At 50.4% G+C, this 6,000-nt stretch overlaps 1 protein-coding gene across 2 annotated transcripts in view; it reads left to right on the top strand.

Annotated features, from left to right (window-relative positions):
* Nucleotides 1-476: 476 nt before the first annotated feature.
* LOC144770825 (C-type lectin domain family 2 member B-like) overlaps nt 477-6,000 on the top strand; it is a 337,598-nt gene continuing 332,074 nt past the window's right edge. The window contains exon 1 of one of the 2 annotated variants that reach the window (XM_078655599.1): nt 477-957. The gene's annotated coding sequence lies outside the window, so the exon portion shown is untranslated. The remainder of the gene's footprint in view (nt 958-6,000) is intronic. The other variant, XM_078655598.1, reaches the window with a different exon arrangement.

The raw sequence follows: 6,000 nt of genomic DNA, 5'->3' as shown, positions 1-6,000 counted from the left end.
ACAAAAAAAAACGTACACGTTAGCAGTAGATGTTGTAGGACCCAAGATAATGTGCTGCATAGCTAAAAACGTATAAGGCCCCAAAGGCGAGACCGCTTGCATTGCAAATGCTTGTTTTTTTTTACTTTTGCCCTGTTGGGGACCTCTTCGGTGGCTGCCTAAGGGGGCTGTGGTTTGTCACCTCCTGACTCGGGCTGTTTCACCGGATGTGATCACATCCCTCACTATGAGGAGTAGAACTATGGTGAAGTTAACTAGGGCACAACAAACATTTTCAAGTGGCTCATTAGAAATCTGTATATATATATTTTTGTACGACCTTCTTTTGTATACCAATAAAAAAAATTCTAAATAAAAAAAAAAAAAAAAGAAAGAAACAGAAAGTAGCTCAGTGGTTTTGCTGAGGTATTCTGAAAATGTGAATATGTCACAACAAGAAACCGAGCAGACTGAGCAGGTTTCGCAAACAAAGAAACAATAAGGAACGGGCTGTCGAGGAAGGTGCATTCCGCCCTCCAGAGCAGACCCGGTGGGCACGACCCGTGATCTCCGCTCGCCGTGGGCGATCACCCCCCAGAAAAGGGCCTCGAGGAGCATGGTTTGTGAGGGAGAGGGGAGGCAAGAGAAAGAGGGGGGGAGGTGGGGGCGAGGGCGACAAGAGGCTAAAAGTAGAGGTCTGAGAGACGCGAGGGCGAGAAGGAAGGGTGAGAAGGGACTGTGGAAGAGAGAAAAGGGGGAGTGTGAAGATGAGTGGGGGTGAAAGGAAGAAAGGTGGAGAAGAGGCAGGTGGGGGAGAAAGAGCAGTGAGGGGGGGCTGGAAGGGGGTGACTCGCTCCTCCCTTCTGTGCCTCTGGTGGCTGAAGTGCTCCGGGTGAAGGACGGGGTGACGTCACGTGCCTCCTGCTGTCATCTCCGCCGAGGGAGGAGACCCCCGCAGAGCCCGGACAGGAGTCTGTGGTAAGAGGGATGCGCTATGACGTCGATCATGTATGCTTGTGACGCATAATGTACATAATTAAATGGACGAAGCTTCAGGGTGACCCCGCAATGGTGATATCACGTTTTGTATGTATTTCGATATTGGAGAAAACGATTGATTATTATTTCAAATATGACAAACCCACGTCTGCAGTTTGATGTCTCTTGGTATATTTCTGTAAATAAGTGAATATTATTTTAGATCCGGCAAGTACAGTTGTTTTGCTTATCGATTATCCATGAAACTTCCCGAGACCGTCTAAGTAAACCACCATTTCTATTTTGATGTTTGCCTGGAACTGACACTTTTTTATTTCCGACGCGAGCGTGAGCCTCATTTAATTAACACTTGGCACCAGGGTGGGTCTTTTCAGTCAAGACTCAGAGAGGCATATTAGCAAGAACCTCGTTAAAATTATCGCCGTTTTAGCTGCAGGAAACGGCGATAATGGGCTTGCTAATATGCGTTATAGAATTCCAATAGAAGCCCGGGTTGGATGTGTAGGACGTCTAACCTGCGCTTCTATTGGAATTCTATGACGCATATTAGCTAGCCCATTATTGCCGTTTTCAGTGATAATTTTAACGAGGTTCTTGCTAATATGCCCCACAGTCTCATAATAATGAGCGCGGGGACTCTTGGTGAACCACCAGCATTACCTTTACCTCGGAGGCGGCTGAATTAGCGCAGGAAGCAGCCTGGTCTCTGTGTGATCAACCCAGCATTTTCATCTTCAGCTAGCGGTACCCGCTGCGCGGGTCCCGCGTCGCGTGTGAGGCGAAAGGGAAAAGTTTTTGCATCTTTGGGCGTGGAGCGACCTGAAGCTCCAAGACACTGCAGGGCTGCGAGCAGGCGGGGAGGCGCAGGACTACCTGTCCCAGGAGCGCCCGCCCGCCCTAACCCACACCACCTGGCCAGCTCTCCCTGCAGGCTCCTCCCCCTTCTCACCGACGGAAAAGCGAGCTGCACCGGTTCACTGGTGGGACTCTTGGTGAACCACCAGCATTACCTTTACCTCGGAGGCGGCTGAATTAGCGCAGGAAGCAGCCTGGTCTCTGTGTGATCAACCCAGCATTTTCATCTTCAGCTAGCGGTACCCGCTGCGCGGGTCCCGCGTCGCGTGTGAGGCGAAAGGGAAACGTTTTTGCATCTTTGGGCGTGGAGCGACCTGAAGCTCCAAGACACTGCAGGGCTGCGAGCAGGCGGGGAGGCGCAGGACTACCTGTCCCAGGAGCGCCCGCCCGCCCTAACCCACACCACCTGGCCAGCTCTCCCTGCAGGCTCCTCCCCCTTCTCACCGACGGAAAAGCGAGCTGCACCGGTTCACTGGTGGGACTCTTGGTGAACCACCAGCATTACCTTTACCTCGGAGGCGGCTGAATTAGCGCAGGAAGCAGCCTGGTCTCTGTGTGATCAACCCAGCATTTTCATCTTCAGCTAGCGGTACCCGCTGCGCGGGTCCCGGGTCGCGTGTGAGGCGAAAGGGAAACGTTTTTGCATCTTTGGGCGTGGAGCGACCTGAAGCTCCAAGACACTGCAGGGCTGCAAGCAGGCGGGGAGGCGCAGGACTACCTGTCCCAGGAGCGCCCGCCCGCCCTAACCCACACCACCTGGCCAGCTCTCCCTGCAGGCTCCTCCCCCTTTACGTCAGTCATCTAATAACACCCAGGCCAAACCCGCTGCGCAGGAGCGCGCGGGAGGGCGCCGGGAGAAGCCCGGGACAAGGGCGGGACCGTCTGTGGCCGTCCGGGGCCGCAGGAGGCCGGGCTGGGCCCACCCCCCTTAGTTGGTGTATTGGATTCCTGGATATACTTCTGGTTATAATCCCCAGACGAACATAACTTTGTACTTGGATAATGCCGTCTCCTGCAAAGGAGAGTACCCCACTAAAGCCGGGAGGAGGTAAAAGCAGAACCCTTGAGAATTATTTCACGCGAGGGGTGGGGGAGGGGGATAAAGAGTGTAACTTGTCTCGATTAAGGGCTGAAAGGAGACGCTCCATAGACAACTTGAAAAACACCCCCCTTGGAGATCAATCCATTATGCCCAGGGAGGAGCTGTCTTTTACAGACGATGTTCCACTTCTGTTGAGGGGATGTATGAACACGCCTCCAGTTGAAGCGATGAGTATAGCCCCAGTTCCCAGTCCCAGCCCCACTAGGGTGACCATTGATTTAGTTTCCCAAGCACCCCTAGGCCCAAAGGCTAGTAAAGTTCAATCCACACCTGCCATTGCGCAAGGAGTACTTGGGCCTCCCCCTAATAAACGTAGAAGAAAGTCGAAGGGTGTGCAGGGAAGGAATAAACCAAAAAACTCGCGCTTGGACTTTGGGAAGTCTTCCATCAAACCCCCTGTGCTAGTATCAAAGTTACCGGTTGACCCACACCCCAAATCTACTGCCCAACATAATTTAGCGCCCACTTCAACAATAAACGTGGGAACTAATATTGCCAATCTTCCCCTCTCTGTTGTGCCGCTTGGGAACCTGGAATTCTTGCTAAGGTCTCTATTATTACCGATTAGCGAGAGTATAAAAAAGATCGAGATCAGACTAACCATACTGGAGACCACATTAGGTAGTCTGAAAATCCCGGCTGATCATCAGAAAAAGAACTCAGAACCTACTCCCATTACTTCAGCCCCCCATCAGCCCGTAAATAGGGCTGCAAATACAGTCCCCTCACAAGCCGCAAATACGGTGGCCTTGCAAAATAACCCTGTATCAACTAGGCCCCCTAATTTTAACATCCCTATTCCCCCGTCAGGCCCAGCCAATTCGGCACAGCAGGCAGACAGCACCACAATGATCCCCTTAATGAAACTTCCGCCGAGACCACGTAGGCCCAACCTACCCCCTGAGACCAATGACTTTACTGTAGTCTTGGCAGGTGTTCCCCCACTCGAAGTAGGTGAAACTGAGGATTTTTGTGCCCTGAAAAGTAGGGTCATTAAGTGGCTCAACATAAATAGACCCCTCCCGTTACACCTCAATAATGAAATTATAATGGTAAGAAGGGTGCCATGGGTGGGAAGAACCCAAAAATCCATTATTGGGGACTGTATACTTGCGAGTTTTAGGGACACAGACACAGTGTCCTTTATATGTCAAGGGAAAAATAGATCTAGGGAATCCACTATTCAAACCCTTCGGGTGTCTTTCTTCTTCCCTATCACTCCAGTCCCACTGAAGCCGCCACAAATGCAAAACAACTGGGAGAGGGCGGGCAGGAGGGGGAGACACCAGGATTCTAACTACAGACTTTCATTTGGCCGACCAGAACCACCTATTCACATCTATAATCGGTTCAATTGTCTGAATGATTTAGAGGGGGTGGATTGACAGATGGACAATGCCCCCCAGGGTCATAGGGAAAAGAGTGTCCTGGTGGATGTGTTGGGAGGGGGTAGCTCTTATGTTCAGCAAACTGTAATGATTGGTGTTGGGAAACCAGGGCGCATTGAATCCAAGGTTATAGCCACAGAATGTACAGGAGGGGGATATGGGCTGGCTATGCAGGGGCCAACGCAGGAGATTGTTTCAAACCCCCAGGAGGGTTCAGAAGAGAGGGGGGAGGGAATGCGATTAATTTCCTGGAATGTAGCGGGGATAGCGGGTAAATTCACCAATAAAGAATGGGTCGATTTCATTAGGAAATTTCATGTTATATGTCTTCAGGAGACATGGGCCCTGGTGAGCAATTACCACCTACAGGGATACAAGTGCTTTTTTGTTCCTGCCCAAAAATCTAGATCCGGGAGAGCAATGGGCGGGTTGTCCATTTACATAGATTTAGACCTCCCAGGTACCTGGTCTTCTCCAGACTGGAACTCGCATGGGATCCAGGTAGCTCGGTTCCGTGGAAAGGGGCTAAGACTTTCTATTTTTAACATCTATAACACTGTGTTAGCAAACACCCAAACCCAGCTACTAGCTGAATTAGACCAGAGGCTGGAACAAGAAATAACATCCCAAAATAAGGGGCAGTCTTATGGGCTGCTATTAATGGGAGATTTTAACTGCCATCTCTGTCTGGCATTGGTCACGGCAAACTCAGATTGGTCACAATGCCCATTGGAAAAGGGCCCGCATTTCTCTCACACACCCACTGGGTCGGCTCTGGGTCTACTTCGGCTGAAGTATGACTTAGAACACACTATTACCATGATTGACCCACAGTTGGATGGCACACTTCCTCCGACTTTTAAGGGCAGGGGCTGCTCATCCATTATAGATTATATTCTGGCCTCAAGATCCCTGATAAACAAAATAGTTGGGGCAGGGATAGAATGGAGCAGTTTTAGCGACCACAATCCTCTCGTTTTGGTGCTCTTATACAGGGTGGGTGTTGGAACTAGACCCCGTGGTATAATTGAGGAGAGGGTTACAGACCAAGGTAGGCGATTGAAATGGTCCAAAATAGATGGGGCAAAGTTTTTCAAAACCCTGGGTGAAAAGGGCCTACCGGCCATTAACGATTGTCTAGACTTGGAAGTCCAGGGACCAAGGTTACTGGAAGCATTCGAGCAGATTGCTAACCTGATTGATGGCCTACTTAAGTCCAGTGCGCCCCCTCGTAACCCGGTCAATCCGCGGTGGTTTGACAAAGATTGCTCTAAGGCACTAAGGGAGTTGAAATGCTGCCTAAAGCTAAAACCGAGGGACCCCCAAAAAATTAGGGCATGTAGAGAGAAATATAATAAAGAAACTAAAAGGAGGAAACTTGCCCTGCAGGCAGAAGCTTGGGCAGACCTAAGAGAGGCAGGGGAAAGAAAGGATCTGGAGGGCTTCTGGAGAATTATTAACAGACCGACTTTTCAAGAAAAAGATTCTCCGGACATAGGGGCTAATATCCTTCCGGAACAGTGGACCGCACATTTCAGAGGTTTATATAATTATGAGTCCGGTCCCTCTGTAGAGCAACCGGTAGCCTTAAATCAGGTTTCTCCGGTAGTATTTACTCTTAAAGAGATCACTGTAGGGATGGAGGGTCTGACTAAAAATAAAGCTCCGGGTCCGGAT

The sequence above is a fragment of the Lissotriton helveticus genome, chromosome 7, assembly GCF_964261635.1.
Source record: "Lissotriton helveticus chromosome 7, aLisHel1.1, whole genome shotgun sequence".
Lineage (NCBI taxonomy): Eukaryota > Metazoa > Chordata > Amphibia > Caudata > Salamandridae > Lissotriton > Lissotriton helveticus.
The sequence above is the reverse complement of the archived record's forward strand: the minus strand, read 5'-3'. Positions and strand labels throughout refer to the sequence as shown.